We start from the raw sequence: 19,414 nt of genomic DNA on the forward strand, positions 1-19,414 counted from the left end.
CAGATACTTGAGCCTGGTGTGGTAGGACATGTAATCCCAGCACTTGGGAGTCTGAAGCAGGAGGATTGTGAATTTAAGGCCAACCTGGACTACATAGTAAGACAGCCTGTCTCAAAAAAAAAAATTTAAAAAAGGAAGAAAGGGGTAGAAGAAGGAAGGGAGGAAAGAAGTAGGAAAGGAGAGAAGGGAGAAAGGGAAGAAGGGAAATTATATGCAAGGGCAGTCTTACATCCACAGATTAGCCCACTTGCCCTATACTCTGATCTATACCAAAGGGCAACTGTTTTACTTTATTGAATCTGTAATTCCTTTTTGATGGTAAACTATTAGAAATAACTGAGGAGTTGGGAGAATGGAAAGTTTCTCCCACTTTTTTTTTCCAAGTAGGGTCTCACTCTAGCCCAGGCTGACCTGGAACTCACACCACAGCTCCAGGCTGGCCACGAACTCACAGTGGTCCACTTACCTCGGCCTCCCAGATGCTGGGATTAAAGGTGTGGACCATCATGCTTGGCTGGAAGGTTTCCCTTTTTAAATATTTTATTTATTCATTTATTTATTTAAGAGAGGCAAAGAGAGAGAGAGAATGGGCACACCAGGGCCTCTAGCCACTGCAAACGAACTCCAGACAGATGTGCCAGCCACCTTGTGCTTCTGGCTTGCATGCTTCCTGGAGAATTGAACCTGGGTCCTTTGACTTCACAGTCAAGCACATGAACCGCTAAATCATCTCTCCAGCCCAGTTACCAGCCCCCCCCCCCCTTTTTTTGTTTGTTTTTTGAGGTAGTGTGTCTCTCTAGTTCAGGCTGTCCTGAAATGCACTATGTAGTCTCAGGGTGGCCTGGGACTCACAGCGATCCTCCTACCTCTGTCCCCCCAGTACTGGGATTAAAGGCATGTGCCACCATGCCTAGCTCCCAGTTCCCTTTTTTAATCACACACACACACACACACACACACACACACACATACACACACACGTATATATATATATGTATGTGTGTATATATATATATATATATATATATATATAATCTTCTGTCCTTTCCTCACTTTTTTCATGTTTGTCTAACTTTTCATCTCTGTCACCTGTTGGAACCACAATAAGACCCTGTACCAGATGAAACCAGCAGCTAAGTAAATAAGGCCGGCATCTGAAGCCCTAGTGCCTTTTAAGGCCACAGTTGTTCCACAAAGCCACAGACACTAGTGTTGAGTCAGGTGGCCAGGAGGGGTCAGGAAGATGTACAAGCCCTCTCTCTAGTTGCCAGAAGCCTGTGGGGGCAACCAGGCCCTTCAGCTTCCCCATTCGTCATTTGCAGTACAGCCAAGAGCTTGGGTCCCGGGGGACCCAAACCACTAGTGCAATTCTCTGCAAGTGTTTCACCCAGCCTGGGTGAAATCTTAGAAAATGAGAGATGAAAGAGCCCGACACAATTTGAGGCAGCAAAGATTTATTGAGCGCACACAGCCAGGAGGCCCTGAAAGGAATACCAAGAAGCTTCTGCCCTACAAGATACCTTCAAGAATCTGGAAAAGCCAGAGTGAAGCACATTTTTTTAAAACTGAAGAATAACATCAAAACAGAAGAGAGACCAGTTGGAAAGAAGGAATGGTTCAGGAGACAAAGGAAAGGTAGTGGGAAGGGATTATGATCATGGTATATTGTCTATATGTATGGAGGTTATCAATTTTAAAAAACGTTTAAAACATGGAGCTGGAAAGATGACTTAGTGGCTAAGGCGCTTGCCTGCAAAGCCTAAGAACCCACGATCAATTCCCCAGTACCCATATAAGTCAGATGCACAAGGTGATACATGTGTCTGGAGTACCTTTGCAGTAGCTAAAGGCCCTGGCACACCCATTCTTTCTCTCTCAAATAAATTAAATTAAATTAAAAAGCAAAGCAAAGTTTAAAATAGGGTTGGAGAGATTGCTTAGTTGTTAAAGTGCTTGCCTGTGAAGCCTAAAGATCCAGGTTCAACTCCCCAGAACTCACATAACTCACAAGGTGGCACATGCATCCGGAGTTAGTTTGCAGTGGCTAGAGGCTCTAGTGTGTCCATCCTCCCTCCCTCTCTCTCTGTCTCATAAATAATATTAAAAAATTAAATTATGAACATTTTAAAATAATAATAATAGATACAATCTGAAGAATAACATCCAGGTGTGATAGGACATGCCAGCACTTGGGAGGCGAAAGCAGGAGAACCAGATCATCCAGCTCTATAATGAGTTTGAGGCCACTGAGACGGCTCAGCCATTAAAAATCACTTGCTTGCAAAGCTTACCTGCCCAGATTTGATTCTTCAGTACCCATGTAAATCCAGATGCACAAAATAGAGCATGCATCTGGAGTTTTCAGTAGCAATAGGTCCTGGTATGCTGGCATGCCAATTCTCTCTCTCTCTTTCTTTCTCTCTCCTTAAAAGTAAAAAAAATAAATAAATAAAATATTTTTAAATAAGTAACTAAAGTAAAAAAGATAACACAAAGTAATGTATAAATATGGTGATTTGAATTAAGTGTTCCCCATAAACTTATGTGTTCTGAATGCTAGGTCCCCAGCTGGTGGCAGTTTGAGAATTGGAACCTTGCTGGAGAAGGTGTATTATTGGGGGTGAACGTATGGGTGTTATAGCCAGATCCACCTTTCGATTGTTGTTCTCACTCTCCTGCTACTGTTGTCCACCTGAGATTGGCAAGGAGGTGATGTCCAGCCTCTGCTCTACCACCATCATCTCCCTGAAATCATGGAACTTCCCCTCAAGTCTGTAATCAGAATAAAAACTTTCCTCCCATCAGCTGCATTTAGTCAGGTGCTTTATCCCAGCAACAAGACAATAACTGCAATAAAAAAATTGGTACCAGGAGTGGGGTTATTGATGCTAGAAACTTGATTGTGTGGTTTTGGTCATTTGGAACTGATTTGCAGGAAGAATATGGAAGGATTTGAAACCTTGATCTAAGAGATATTTTGCAGTGCTCTAAGCAGAGCCTCGTCAAAGTCCAAAGACCACAGTACAGAAAGAACTATAAACTGTGCAGGCTTGGCTTAAGAGGGAAAGCACTTTGCCCAGACTAGGTTAGAAGCAATTTGTGTGAGAGGCTTGCTGCATTCTTCCTGTGTCATAAGAACTTGTGCAGAGTTGTGTTGCATAGAAACAGGCCAGTGTGATCAGATGTGCATGACACAGAAAGAAACAAAAGCTTTGAGCTGAAACTACTACACATTCAGCTGCAATTGCTTTTTGAGAGACTGCCACCATTGAGATTTGACTGTTATGCACTGAGACAGCAGAATGAATGCTGACTCTTTGGGGCTGGAGAGGTGGCTCATCAGTTAATCATTTGCATGCTTACTTGCAAATCCTGACAACCTGGGTTCTATTCCCAAATATTATCCACATAAAGCCAGATGCACAAGGTGGTGCATATGTCTGGAGTTCAGTTGCATTGGCTGGAGGCCCTGACATGCCCATTCTTTTTCTCTCTCTTTCTCTCCCTCTCTCTGTCTCCCTCTCTCTGTCTGAAATAAATAAATAAATAAATAAATAAATAAATGTGTATATATATATATATATATATATATATATATATATATATATATATATATATATATATATATATATAAATGCTAATGCTAACCCTTTTGAAAGAAGTAGGGGCCTGAATGCTAAAGGAGTGCTCTGCTCTTCAAAGTTGGCTTTATTGCCCCCTGGATTAACAAATTTAGTAGCCCACCTGGTAGTTGGGAATAGAACAAATACAGGAAAGAGAAATTCATTGGATTTGCAATGCGATTTGTTTGTTGGAAATAGCCACTGGGCAATTTGAGGCAGGCTTGCTGGAATGCCTGTGTAGAGGCCCAGTGGACTGATGAGGATGAATAGTGGGGTGTAATGGAGCCCCTACCCACAGGACTGTCTTACACGCCCGGACTGTGGGACAGCTACCAAAGAGCCAAAAAGACAGACATGGTGTTATATACCTACCCGTACAAGCACTTAGGAGTCCCAGGTGAACTAAATTAGATGAAAGTGACTGGCCCCACCTGCAGGCTATAGACCTGAGACTCAGACAATCTAACTATCCTGAAGAACAAGCAGGTAATACCTGTGGAGGGAGAACCAAAGGCTCTGAGCAGAGGCTTGCTGGTAATGTGTAACAAGCAGCTCTCTAGAAAAATGTAAGTTTGTGTCTGTGTATTTATTATATTACTAATACAAAAGGTATATAGCGCATAATTTATAAATAACAAAGTATATGATATTCCTGTACTAATTAATTTTTAAATACTTTTATTTTATTTATTTATGAGAGAGAGAGAATGGGCACACCAGGGCTTCCAGCCACTACAAATGAACTCCAGACACATGTGCCACAAAGTGCATCTGGCTTACATAGGTTCTGGGGAATCAAACCTGTGTCTTTAGACTTCACAGGCAAGCACCCTAACCACTAAGCCATCTCTCCAGCCCTAATTAATTTTTGTGTGTAGTGGTGTGCGTGTGTGTGTGATATATGCATGTATGTGTGCAGATAAATATGCCCTGGGCACAGGAGTGCTGATGATTTTCTGGTCTCTGCTTCCTACAGGCCTGGGGTTATAGGTATATGTGTGTCTGTGTGTGTGCGTGTGTGTATGTGTATGGCCACACACACAAATGTTTATGAGGGTGCTGAGAAACTAAACTCACCCTCATGCTTGCATAGCACCCATTCCTGCTGAGCAACCTCCACAGCCTCCAAATAATGGATTTTTTTTTTTTTTTTTTTTTGAGGTAGGGTCCCACTTTAGCTCAGGCTGACTTGAAACTCTGTCTGTAGTTCCAGGCTGGCCTCAAACTCACAGCAACCCTCCTACCTCTGCTTCCCAAGTGCCAATTAAAGGCATGCGCCACTACGCCTGGCCCAACTAATGAATTTTTACACAATACTTCTGTTGCCTTTCACCAGACTCTTGGTCTATAGCCAACCTATTAGAATTGACCAACAGGTAGATATAGTGGAATATTGGATGATATTATCTATATCAATAAGACAAAAGAGAGCTAACCTCTAGCCAATGACAGGAGCAATTTCTTTGCTGAAGTGGATAAGTTCTTGAATATTGAAAGACTATCTCCTGAGTTGTTCATGTTTCATAACGTAACAGCTTTAACACTGTTTAATCTGCATAATGAATAGTTTCTCCATCACTTCCTCAAATTTAAATAATCATGGAACAAATATCCCTGAAAGCAATGTGATACAGAATGCAGATGTGGGCCAGGCGTGGTGGTGCACGTCTTTAATCCCAGCCGTGGGGAGGCTGAGGTAAGAGGATTGCTGTGAGTTCAAGGCCAGTCTGAGACTCCATAATAAATTCCAGGTCAGCCTGGGCTAGAGCAAGACCCTACCTTGGGGAAAAAAAAATGCTGAGCATGGTAGCATATGCCTTTAATCCCAGCACTCAGGAGGCAGAGGTAGGAGGATCGCCATGAGTTCAAGGCCACCCTGAGAATACATAGTGTGTTCCAGATCAACTTGGGCTAGAGTGAGACCCTACCTCGAAAAATGAAAAACAAGGGCTGCAAGATGGCTTAGTGTTAAGGCGCTTGTTTGCAAAGCTAAAGGACCTCGGTTCAATTCCCCAGGACCCTCGGAAGCCAGATGCACAAGGTGGCACATGCATCTGAAATTCGTTTGCTGTGGCTGAAGGCCCTGGTGTGCCCATTCTCTCTATCTGTCTGTCTCTGTCTCTCAAATAAATAAATAAAAATACTTTTTAAATGAAAAACAAAACAAATAAAAAAGGAGTGTAGATGTGGGATGAGGTGCCGAAGAGCCCACACACGGACACAAAAGTCTACCTAAGTTTAAGGGCATAGGTAATAACAAAATGTAGTAATTAGGAAGGCATGGGTTTTAGTATTTATTACCATAGTTGAGTTACGGAAGTCTTTTTTTTTTTTAAGGGAGGGTCTCACTCTGGCACAGGCTTACCTGTAGCCCCAGATTGGCTTTGAATTCATGGTTCCTCCTACCTCAGCTTCCTCCATTGTTGGTATTAAAAGCATGCACCATCACACCTGGCAAATTATGGAAGTTTTTAGTTGTTTTGTTTCTGTATGAGGAAGTTGTTTTGGTTTCGTGGAAAGGGGTCTTGCTATATAGCCCAAACTGGTTTGCTTTTTGTTTTTATGTTATTGTTGTTGTTTTGTTTTTTTGAGGTAGGGTCTCACTCTAGCTCAGACTGACCTGGAATTCACAATGTAGTCTCAGGGTGGCCTTGAACTCACGGTGATCCTCCTACCTCTGCCTCCTAAGTGCTTGGATTAAAGGTGTGTGCCACCACAGCCAGTCCAAAATGGTTTTGAACTCAATCTGTTTTAGCCTCCCAAGAGTTGGGATTACAGGTATGTACCACGTCATCTGGCTTCCACAGCTCAGCGTTTTGTGTGTGTGTGTGTGTGTGTGTGTGTGTATGTGTACGGTGTGATATGTATGCACGTGTGTGTGCGGATTCCAGAGGAAATCACCAGGTACCCTCTTATGTCTCATCTGTGTATGACCTTGATGGGATCTCTCCCTCAGCCTGGAGCTGCTGTCCCTCAGAGAGCCCCAGCAATTATCCCGTGGCCATGAGCAACTTTTTTTTTAGTTTTTGGTTTTTCGAGGTAGGGTCTCACTCTGGTCCAGGCTGACCTGGAATTAGCTATGTAGTCTCAGGGTGGCTCTGAACTCACAGTGATCCTCCTCCCTCTGCCTCCCGAGTGCTGGGATTAAAGGCGTGCACCACCACGCCCGGCCATGAGCAGCTTTTTACATGGGTTCTGGGGAGTCAAATTTGGTGGTCTCCAGTACGAGAGGCCCTTCTGCATGAGCAGCAAACACTCTTAACTTCTGAGCCATCTCCCCAGCTCCACGGTTGATGTTTTCATACTGGTTGAGCTTAACAACAAGCTGGCAAACATTCCAGAAAATTTAACAACTAGCTCTTGTGAGGCATGAAGGCATTATGATGAGACCTACAATAAACTTCAGGGTTCAGGCCAGCTGAGATCTGAAGGGGTCAGACTCAGCTAGACCTAGTGGTACTGGCCATCCAGGCAGAAGAAAGCTTACTCTGAAATAGGGACTGGATCTTCCCAACAGCTGAGATGTCAACAGAAATTACCCTAGATGGGCTGGAGAGACTGCTCAGTGGTTAAGGCACTTGACTGCAAAACCTAAGGACCTGGGTTCAATTCCCCAGTACCCAAATAAGGCCAGATGCACAAGATGGCACATGTATCTGGAGTTCCTTTGCAATGGCAGGAGGCCATGACGTGCCCATTCTCTCTCCCTCTCTCTGTCTCTTTCAAATAAATAAATAATTTGTTGGGTTTTTTTGTTTTAATCTTGAATTTGGGGCCTAGAGAGATGGCTTGGCAGTTAAAGTGCTTTTCTGCAAAGCCCAATGACCCAGGGTTGACTCCCCAGAACCCACATAAGCCAGATTCACAAGGGGACATGTACACAGGTGGTGCATGCACTGGAGTTCATTTGCCATGGCTAAGGCCCTCAACGTACAAATTTTCTCTTTCTCTTACTTTCTTGCTCTGTCTCCCATAAATAAAAAATAATTATTTTTTGTTGTTGTTTTTGAGGTAGGGTCTCACTCTGGCTCAGGCTGACCTGGAATTCACTATGTAGTCTCAGGGTGTCCTCGAACTCTGGGCGATCCTCCTATCTCTGCCTCCTGAGTGCTGGGATTAAAGGTGTGTGCCCCCACACCCGGCAATAATTATTTTTAAATCTTGAATTTGGACAGGAGCTGAACCTCTAGGTCTAGGTGGTGACCCTGAGACTTTACAACAAGGAGGAAGTTGCTGTGTGTGATGGGGGAGGGGTCCTAAGGGAGCCCCAGGAATCCACATTGGTGGCAGGAGGAAGGAAAGTAAAGACAGACCCAAGCGCTGAGCCATGCTCAATGGAACCCACCTAGAACAGCCTGCTCTCTCTAGCTTCAGTAAAAGCCATACCACAGAAAGGCAAATCATGGGCTGGAGAGATGGCTTCGCAGTTAAGTGCTTGCCTATGAAGCCTAAGGACCCTGGTTCGAGGCTCTATTCCCCAGGACCCACGTTAGCCAGATGCACAAGGGGGTGCACGCACCTGGAGTTCGGTTGCAGTGCCTAGAAGCCCTGGCGCTCCCATTCTCATTCTCTCTCTCTCTCTCCCTCCTTCTCTCTCTGTCACTCTCAAATAAATAAAAAATACATATTTTTAAAAAGGCAAATCATATAAAAAGTTTAATCTCTTGCAAAGAAATGTAGTGAAGGGCCAGGGAAGATGGCCCAGTGGGAAAGCACTTGCTTGGGCAAGCCTGACAAGTGAAGCTCAGATCCCCAGCATCCCCATGAAGCTGGCCAAAAATAACCTGCACATCTGCAATGCCAACACGCAGGAGGTGGAGGTGGAGGCAGAGTCAGAGCAACCAGTCTGGCATTGGCAGTGACAGACAGTAAGAGAGACCCTGGACTGGAGAGATGGCTTAGTGGTCAAGGCGCTTGCCTGCAAAGCCTAAGGACCCATGATCAACTCCACAGCCCACATTAGCCAGATGCACGGTGAGGCAAACGCAAAGTAGCTCATGCCCACTAGGTGGCGCAAGCATCTGGCGTTTGATTGCAGTAACTGGGGCCCTGGTGTGCCAATTTTCTCTCTCATTCTCTCAAAAAGAGAATGGGAGAGAGAGACCCGGTCTCAAACCAAGAGGCAGTCAAGGATGGACACTCCAAGGTTGTCCTCTGACCTCCACATGTGCTCACAGTACACTCACATGCCATACACAGAAAAAGAAATGGAGTAAAACATAAATAAATAAATAAATAAATAAATAAATAAAAAGCCTGCAGTTGTATCAGGCCTAAAGCACACACAAACAAGCCCAGGAGTGAGAAAGCATGGCGCGTCCTGAGGCTGAAGGTGGGCATCCCCTAGAGTCCTCGGCGTGAGCAGGAGGCGGGAAGAAGACTGAGGCCCCAGGCCTCCTGGAGCATGCTGGGCCTCTGCCTCTCTGCTGTTTCCCCAGGGCTGACAGTCACACCCCTGCTGGACAGGCTGTAAAGCCAAACAGAAGCCCCCGATCCAGAGGCTGTGGCCTGACTGCATGCGCGGCACAAAGCTGTCTCTGGGGAGACCATGAGGGCCTGCCCCTCTGCCAACAATGATCCTCAATGCCCATCTGCAGCATCCCCTCCCCAGTAAGGACAGCAAGGATTTGCTCTCAGGTGCAGAATGGCCTCTCTCCCTCCCTCCCTCTCTCTCTCTCTCTCTCTCTTTCTCTCTCTCTCTCTCTCCTGACCCTTAAAGTTCACCCTGCGGTAGCGCAGCTGGCCCCAGCAATGACTAACCCAGGTTTGAGGCGAGACTTTCCATGATGGGGCAGACCTCGGGAAAAGCCCACAGCTTCTGCCAGGCGTTTCTTCCCTCAGCTGCACTTGCCTCTTCCTGAAGTCACAGCCTCACCTTCCTCTTCCCCATTCTGTAAGGCCCCCAGACATCCCGTTCCTATGGGAAAGACCCAGAGCCCCGCTCTTAATCAGCAGACGGCTCTGTCCCAGGGCCCCACACATCTGCCTTCCAGGGCCTAGAGACACAAGGTTTGTCACCACACAATCCCAGCTCTGGGAACCATGGTCCAGTGAGGGGACAAACCAGGAAACCAACAGGTGTCATACAAACATGACAAGTCCCATATAAACTCAGGGTCCTCCAAAGACTGAGGCACCTAATCCAGCCTGCCCAGAGCTGGTGACACGTGATCTAGAATTAGTTCTTTTTTTTCTGGTTTTGGTTTTTGTTGTTGTTGTTGTTTGTTTGTTTTGTGTTGTTTTGTTTTGTTTGTTTTTCGAGGTAGGGTCTCACTCAAGCTCAGGCTGACCTGGAATTCACTATGGAGTCTCAGGGTGGCCTTGAATAATCAGTGATCCTCCTACCTCTGCCTCGCCTTGCGAGTGCTGGGATTAAAGGTGTGCGCCACCACGCCCAGCTAGAACTAGTTTTTGAGTGGCACTAACCTGTCTGGAAAGCAGGGACAAGTTGGGAGCTGAAGAGATGGCTCAATGGCTTAGGTGCTTGTTTGCAAAGCCTGAGGGTCTTGGTTCCATTCCCCAGCACCCACATAAAGCCAGATGCACAAGTGGTGCATGCATCTGGAATTGGTTTGCAGTGGCAGGAGGCCCTGGCACACCCCCCCCCCATTTCTCTCTGCTTATAAATAATTTTTTAAAAATTAAGAATTTTAGGCAAATACAAAGACAGGAAAAGTGACCCTATCATGGAATCATGAGTAGGTTACTGTGAACTTTGTTGTTTCTATTTCTGCATCCTGATGAAATACCATAGCCATGGAACTTACTTGGCCAATGAAATTTCAACAGCAGTGACACTCCTTCCGGACAGAAAAGCATGCATGGTTCAAGAGCCACTGACCCTGTCCCTGCCTCTGCACTAATGAAGCACTTGTCAAGATAGAACTTCAGTGCTGCTGGAAAGATGACTCAGTGGTTAAGGGGTCTTGCCTGCAAAGTCTAACAATCTGAGTTTGATTCCCCAGTACACACATAAAGCCAGAATCACAAAGTGGCACATGCATCTGGAGTTCATTTGCAGAGGCTAGAGGCCCTGGTGTGCCCATTCTCTCCCTCCCTCTCCTCTCTCTCTCTCTCTCTCTCCTTGCAAATAAATATTTTTTTTAAAAAAAAAAAAGAGGGTTAGAGAGATGGCTTAGCAGTTAAGGCACTTGCCTGCAAAGCCTAAGAACTTACGTTCGAATCTCCAAGTCCTACATAAGCCCGACGCACAGTGATGCAAGCGTGCAGTGTTGCAAATGCGCACAGTGGGTGCACGCGTCCAGGGTTTGCGCGCAGTGGCTGAAGGCCCTGGTGTGCCCATTCTTTCTCACGCTCTCTCAAAAAACAAACAAACAAACAAGGTGGAGCTCCAGCCTGGACTCCTGGTTGGCTGTGGCGTAGAAGCCTGCTGGTGTGCCATGGGCATGTAGTGTTAGCACGTGACCTTGGTTGGTTCATTCTGCAGTACAGCCTACCCTGCTCCTGACTGAGCCGTCGGCAGTGGCTCAAACAGAGGCTTGTGCTGTGGAGGCCAGATCGGCGTGCTCACGTCCGTTCACTTTGCTGCTACTCTTCCTTCAGACCTCAGCGAAGACCCTGCTCCATCCACGGGAGCACTGTGACTTTAAGAAGCTCAGTTAATCTCTTGGGTGCTAATTCTAACTACTGGAAAGTGAGTATAATGAAATAATAGTCCCTCTTCATAGGGCTAAATAAATAAGTGCTGAACCTTTCTCATCCTCAATTATGATCCTACGGACCCTATGTTCCTAAGTATCAATGTGCCTATCCAAGATGCAAATCTACTAACCTTCTGATACCTAGAAAATGAGTTGAAGATTCATTCTAATTTTACAATAATGCCCAAGAATGAAGTCATTAACAAATTCTTTGTCAGGGCTGGAGAGATGGCTCAGTGGTTAAGGAGCTTGCCCCAGTACCAGATGCAGAAGGTGATGCATGCATCTGGAGTTTATTTGCAGCAGCTAGAGGCACTGACATGCCCATTCTCTCCCTCCCTCCCTCCCTCCCTCTCTCCCTCCCTCTCTCTCTCTCTCTCTCTCTCTCTCTCTCTCTCTCTTTCTCTCCCAGGCATGGTGGCACACACCTTTAGTCCCAGCACTTTGGAGGCAGAGGTAGGAGGATTGCTGTGAGTTCGAGGCCAGCCTGAGACTACATAGTGAATTCCAGGTCAGCCTGAACTAGAGTAGACTGAGACACTACCTTGAAAAATCAAACTAGGAAGAAATTTTATGTCATGCTGAAATGTTCATGGTAACAGCATCAATGACCTCTAATGCTTCCTTTCCAAGTTCATCCTTAGATTATAGCAGAGAAGGGTCATTTCCTCTATCATCACCTCTTCATCAGGAAAAAAAAAAAAAAAAAACTGGCCTGAAAATTCCTCCTCACCCCCAACCCCAGGAGTACTGAATCAGAATCTCTGCACAAGGGCTTAGAAATTCACACTTCTAGAAAATTCCCAAGGTAGAACTCTGCATGGGAAGCTAAACAGATACAGGTTTTTGGTTAGTTGGTTTATGAGGGTTTTTATTTTATTTTATTTTTATTTATTAATTTGAGAAAGAGAGATACAGAAATAGGCAGGTAGAGAGAGAGAGAGAGAATGGGCACTCCAGGGCCTCAAGCCACTGCAAATGAACTCCAGATACATGCGCCCCCTAGTGCATCTGGCTTCTTGTAGATCCTGGGGAGTCAAACCTGGGTACTTTGGCTTTGCAGGCAAGCACCTTAACCGCTAAGCCATCTCTCCAGCCTGGTTTACGTGTTTTGTTTTGTTTTGCTGTGCTTTGTGGCAGGATCTCACGCTAGCCCAGTCTGACCTGAAATTCCCTCTATAGCCCAGGGTGAACTCATAGTGACTCTCCTACCTCAGCCTCCTGAGTACAGGGATTATAGGCGTGAGCCACCACGCCCAGCTTTGCCCTCAAGCTTTTGATTGACAGGCAAACCTCTATACTTAGGAAGGATCAATCCTTGGAGGCTGCAACTGACAGGTGGCCATAGAGCCTCAGAGAAAAGGCTGAGGCTTAAGAGCTCAGCATTACTTACAGATCAGTAAACAAACCAGCTCAGTGTGTGTGGAACTGCAGCAGAAGTCAGCCGGAGCAGCCCGCCTAGACCAGCAGTGGATCGGTTGCCCAGGCCTTCTGCCCCGAGGCAGAGCCATCTGCAATACACCCCTTCCCACCCAGCTGAGGAGGCGAGGTTCACCTACACCAGGGAGCTGGCCCTGGGAAGACACCTGAGTGAGCCCAGCTGCACTCTTTTGCCAGGGGTCTCCTCCCAGCACGGCCCTGCGGAGGGATTTCTCCTGAGTCCGGCTCTGGTGCCCACATACATTCAAGAACACACAGTGGCTTCCTACCTGTGAAGTCAAGTTTGTGCTCCTTCTCTCCCTCCTCCTTTCTTTCTTTCTTTCTCTCTCTCTTTCTCTCTCTCTCTCTCTCTTTCTTTCTTTCTTTATTTGTTTATTTATTTATTTATTTGACAGAGAAAGAGGGAGAGAGAGAATGGGTGCACCCAGGACTCCCGCCACTGCAAACAAACTGCAAAAACAGCCAGTGTATCTGGCTAAGGTGAGTCCTGGGGAATCGAACCTGGGTCCTTTGGCTTTGCAGGCAAATTCATTAACCGCTAAGCCATTCCTCCAGCCCAAACTTTTGTTTGTTTTTTGTTTTTCGAGGTAGGGGCTCACTCTGGTCCAGGCTGACCTGGAATTGAGTATGCAGTCTCAGGGTGGCCTCAAACTCTCGGCGATCCTCCTACCTCTGCCTCCAGAGTGCTGGGATCAAAGGCATGTGCCACTACACCTGGCTTCAGCCCAATTTAATTTTTTTTTTTTTACTTATTTGAGAGAGAGAAAGAGGCAGAGATGGGGCGGGGGATGAGTGCTCCAGGGTCTCTATCCAGCTGCTGCAAACAAATTCCAGGTGCCTGTGCCACCCTGTGAATCTGGCCTACATGGGACCCGGGGAATTGAACCTGGGTCCTTTGATTATGCAGGCAAGTGTCTTAACTGCTAAGCCATCTCTCTAGTCCTTCCCCTCCTCCTCCTCCTCCTTCTTCTTCTGACTTCCAGACAGATTTCAGATTTCTTTTCTGGTCCTCTGTCTCTGGTTCTCTAAGCCTAAGTTCTGTCATGCTCCTAGACCTCACCTGGGAGGGGACTTCAGGCCCGTCCCCTCCTCCTCCCCAGCATCCCTAACAAGGTTCAGGAAATGGTCTCTTTGCTTTCAGGAGCCCAAATCTGCGGTGTCATCCGTGAGGAGCCCCACGGCAGAATAGGCTGAGTCCACACAAACCTCTTCCCGCCGGGCCTCAGCCCTTGTCCTGCTCTGGTTCTCTTGCTTCCTCAAAGGCTTGTTCTCCAGAGAGAACTACTTCATAAGTTACCTGCTTGACAGTCTCTGTTTCTGGGGTTGTGTCCTGGTACCCAGAGCCAAGATGCCCCTGTCTTTTCAGATATGACTTTGAGGCTCCCAACTGCACTTCCAGTAAGCTGAGGTCACAGACAGAATGGCTTGGCCAAGTGTGATGGCCCAAAGCCTGTAGTCCAAGTACTTGGAAGGCTAAGGGAGAACTCTCAATTCCAGACCAGCCTGATCTATATAGTCCAATCCTGTCTAAAAACCAAAAAGAGGACTGGACAGATGGCTTGGCAGTTAAGGCACTTGCCTGCAAAGCCAAAGGACCCAGGTTCAAATCCACAGGACCCATGTAAGCCAGATGCATAAGGTGGCACATGTATCTGGAGTTCGTTTGCAGTGGCTGGAGACCCTGGAGCACCATTCTCTCTGTGTGTATGTCTCTCTCTCTCTCTGTCTCTCTCTCTTTCTGTCTGCATCTCACTCTCTCAAATAAAAAAGAAAGAAAGAAACATAAAGATTCACAGACCAAATTCAGGTGCTTGAATTGGAGCTGAGCTGCTGTGACCAACACCTTCAGAAAGGGAGGAGAGAGAAAGGGAGAGGTGGAGCTGAGGTGGAGGCCCAGCCAAAGAGCTGGGGAGATGGCTTAGTCCCCAGAACCCATGGAAAGCCAGATGTGCAAAGCAGCATGCACATCTGGAATTTGTTTGCAGTGACAAGAGGCCCTAGCACGCCCTCCCTCCCTTTCTCCGTCTCTCTCTGCGGGCAAATAAATGAAAGGGTTTTTATTTTATTCATTTATTTGAGAGACTACAGACACATACACAGAGAGAGAGAGAAAGAATGGGCACTGCAAACGAACTCCAGATGCATGCATGCATCATCTTGTTCAGCTGGTTTACATGGGTCCTGGGGAATCAAACCTGGGGCCTTTGGCCCTCCAGGCAAAGCGCCTTAACCACTAAGCAATCCCTCCAGCCCTTTTTCTTGTCACAGGACTCCAGACTTTCCACTCTGGCCACCCCAGACCAGCTGCTGGGCAGTGCATGGGGTACGGCAATGGGGTGCCACTGCCACAGGGCACATACATGTCCAAACAACACACACCAGCAAAAAAAGAAAAGAGTTCAGTCAGACTCACTTCTTTGCAGAATCTAATGTCACCCACCTGTGCCTCACTGTCCGCGCCTCCACTCGGACCGCACTCTCTTCCCACCCACCCCCTTGCCGTGTTTCCTTCACAGGCCTTATTCCTTTCGGGTATATATCATTGGTTAATTTACGTGTTGGGTGCTGTCTTCTGTGGCATGATCAAAGCCTCCCTTCTGTCTCCCTCAACTTTAGGTGACAAGCCCCAGAGAAACTACTGGAGGAAGATAAGGGGAGTCCCGTCCTGGAGAGCACTGGGTGCATCCATGCTGGTTCCGTGAGTCCATTTCCATTGCAGACAACACAGTACTGCGAGATGGGTATGTTTAAAGAAAAGATGTTTGTTTAGGCTCAAGGTCCTGGTCAAAGGTTAAGGGGCCACATTAAGTGACGGTTTTCTTGGCTGCCAAAGTCCTGAGTTGGCCAGCACAGGGCAAGAGCCAAACAGCTTTGGTATGTATGTGGGTGTGTCCTCCCAGCTCCCTTCCTCCTTATAAAATTAGCAGGATTTAATCACAGGGTCTGTCGCCTCCATCCCTTATCTAACCCTAGTCACCTCTCAAAAGCCAGCCTCAGGCTAGAGAGATGGGCTTGTCGGTAAAAGCACGGACCCATGTTTGACTCTCCAGATCCCATGTAAGCCGGACACACACAAGAACTGTTTACCTCCTTGTGCTTTGTGAAGTGCTTCACCATTTCATCAACCTCAAAGCCAGCTCCTTGCTCTTCCCCACTGATGCCATTGTGACATCACACACTGCCATGAGAAAAGCAACTTAGCAAGTATTTGTTCTAATTGCTCTCGCAGCATAATGCCCATTATCAGTTTTTTAAGCTCTTATAGTATTTATTTATTTATATTTTATTTTATTTTTATTTTTTTTTTGACAGAGAGAGAACGAGAATTGGCTTTCCGGGGCCTCAGCCACTGAAATTGAACTTGAGACGCTTGTGCCACCTAGTGGGCATATGGGACCTTGCATCTGCCTCACCTTTTGTACATCTGGCTTACGTGGGATCTGGAAAGAGATCGAACATGGGCTTTAGGCTTCACAGGCAAACAGCTTAACTGCTAAGCCATCTCTCCAGCCCTGTTAATTTATTTATTATTTGTTTATGAGAGACAAAGAGAATGGCATGCCAGGGCCTCTAGCCACTGCAAATGAACTCCAGATGAATGCACCACCATATATATCTGGCTGATGTGGGTTCTGGGAATTGAACCAAAGTCCTTAGGCTTCACAGGCAAGTGCCTTAACAGCTAAACCATCTCTCCAGCTACCCTTCCCCCCCCCCCTTTTTTAGAGGAAGAGTCTCACACTAGTCCAGGTTGACCTGGAATTCACTCTGTAGTCTCAGGTTGACCTTGAATTCTCAGCATCACCACTTCCAACTACCATTATCAGGTTTTTTTAAAATTTTTATTTCTTTCAGCTGGGCATGGCGGCACACGCCTTTAATCCCAGCACTTGGGAGGCAGAGGTAGGAGGATCGCCATGAGTTCAAGGCCACCCTGAGACTACATAGTGAATTCCAGGTCAGCCTGAGCTAGAGTGAGACCCTACCTTGAAAAACTGAAAGAAAAAAAAGTTTATTTATTTTATTTATTTGATAGAGAGAGAGAGAGAGAGAGAGAGAAGCAGATAGAGAGAGGATGGGCATGCCAAGGCCTTTAGCCACTGCAAACAAACTCCAGAAGCATGTGTCACCTTGCATATCTGGCTTATGTGGGTCCTGGGGAATCAAACCTGGGTCTTTTGGCTTTTCAAGCAAATGTCTTAACTGCTAAGCCATCCTTCCAGCCCCAATTATCAGTTTTAATAACCTTCTCGCCCATAGCGCCTTCTCCAACACACTGGTATTCAAAAACAGAGTCAGTAGTTAGGTGAAACCTTATTCAAATCCTGATGTCACTACTTCCCAGGCATTTGGGCAAGCTGATCAACTTCTCTATCTGTGACATTATTCTCATGCAACAGATCATGATACAAAAAAAAAAAAAAACAGAAAAACAAATTAATAACACAACTCTCACTGGGTGTGGTGGTGCATGCCTATAACCCCAGCATTTGGGACACTGAGGCAAAAGATGGAGAACTGAACAGGGCATGGTGGCTCATACCTTTAATCTCAGCACTTGGGAGGCATTGGTGGTAGGATTGCTGTGAGTTCAAGCCCAGCCTAAGACTACATAGTGAATTCCAGCTTAGCCTGAGCTAGAGAGAGACCCTACCTCAAAAAATAGGTAGGAGGGAGGGCTGGAGATATGGCTTAGCAGTTAAGGAACTTTCCTGTGGAGCCTAAGGACCTGGGTTCAATTCCCAGTACCCACATAAGCCAGATGCACATGGTGGTGCATGTGTCTGGAGCAGGTTTACAGTGGCTAGAAGTCCTGAATTGCCCATTCTCTCTCTCTAATAAATTTTTTTTTTTTAAGAAATGGAGAACTGGAGGCAACCGAGGCTACCTAGTGAGACCCTTTCTCAAAAACAAAAGGAAAACAAAAAAAAAAAAAATATGACTCAGGCTGGAGAGATAGTTTAGCGGTTAAGGCACTTGCCTGTGAAGCCTAAGAATTCATGTTCAAATATCCAGGTTCATGTAAGCCAGATGCACAATGATGCACACAAAGGGGCATATCTATCTGGAGTTCGTTTGCAGAAGCTGACAGCCCTGGTGTGCCCATTAACTAACTCTCTCTCTCTCTCTCTCTCTCTCTCTCTCTCTCTCTCTCTCTCAATATATCTCATGTTAGACAGGCATGGTGGCTCACACCTTTAATCCCAGCACTCAGAAGCAGAGGTAGGAGGCTTGCCATAATTTTGAGACCAGCCTGAGACTATAGAGTGTGTTTCAGGTCAGCCTGAGCTAGAGTGAGAACCTACCTTGAAAAAACAAGCAAACAAATGAAAAAAGACTCAAGTGAGATACACCTTGTATTATTCTTATGAGAATTGGAAAGGCACGTACTGCGTGCAGATCAAAGCCTGGTGCATGGTAATGTATGCTAATGTAACACATGTTCAGTAAGTGTGGAAGTGATTAATCCCATTTCTTTCAAGTAGGAAAGAAGTTGCCTTGAATGAATTGTTGACAGCTAATGAGACTGTAATGATGACTTTGGGCGCACCCATGCATCTGGGTCCTAAGTCCCACTGTGTTGTAACCTTGCCGTTTCCCTCCATGAAATCTGAGAGGTGTTGACATTGTTTCATTTCCTCTACATCAGTGGTCTTAACCTGTTTCTCAATTTAGCCAGAGCAAAATGGAGAAGTAGACTGAGACACTGCAATAGGCAAGTTGTACTTACCTTCAAGTCCCTAAATATGAGCCCAAAATTCTCTCCTACTTTGCAACGGCTTCTCAGCATCTTCCAGTGCAAGACAGGACCCTTCCCACACTTGCCTCCAATCTGCCTGGGTTCAAATCCCAGCTCTGCTTACATACTGTCGGGATGATAAGGACAAGTCACTAGGTCTTCCTGTGCCTTTTCCATTTTCCTCACCTATAAAATGGAGTTTTGCTGGTACTCAGTTGCCGGCCTTCCTTTTTTTTGTCACTTTGCCCATGAAAAGCTGGATGCACAAGGTGGCACACGCATCTGGAGTTTGTGTGCAGTGACTAGAGGCCCTGGTGTGCCCATTCTCTCTGTGTGTCTGCCTTTCTCTCTAACCCCCAGCTCTCAAATAAATAATTGGGGGAGATATTTCAAGGTAGGGTCTCACTCTAGCACACACTGACCTGGAATTTACTATGTAGTCTCAGGGTAGCCTCAAACTCATAGTGATCCTCCAACCTCTGCCTCCCAAATGCTGGGATTAAAGGTGTGTACCACCATACCCAGCTAAATAAAATATTTAAATATATGTACATATATATATGTATACACACACACACACACCTAGGACTAATAAGATGGTTTAGTGGTTAAGGCACTTGCTTGCAAAGCCTCAAGGACCCAAGTTCAATTCCTCAGGACCCACATAAGCCAGATGCACAAGGTGGCACATGCATCTGGAGTTGGTTTGCAGTGGCTGGAGGCCCTGGTGTGCCCATTCTCTATATGTCTGCTTCACTCTCAAAATAAATAAATAAATAATATTTTTAAAATACTCATGACCTAGTTTGCCATTTTAACTTTTAAAATTTTTTTATGAATTTATTTGAGAGACAGAGAGAGAGAGCGTATGGGCACACCAGGGCCTTTAGCCACTGCAAACGAACTCCAGATGCATGCGCCCCCTTGTGCACCTCGCTTACCTGGGTCCT

The sequence above is a fragment of the Jaculus jaculus genome, chromosome 7 (assembly GCF_020740685.1).
Source record: "Jaculus jaculus isolate mJacJac1 chromosome 7, mJacJac1.mat.Y.cur, whole genome shotgun sequence".
Taxonomy (NCBI): Eukaryota; Metazoa; Chordata; class Mammalia; order Rodentia; family Dipodidae; genus Jaculus; species Jaculus jaculus.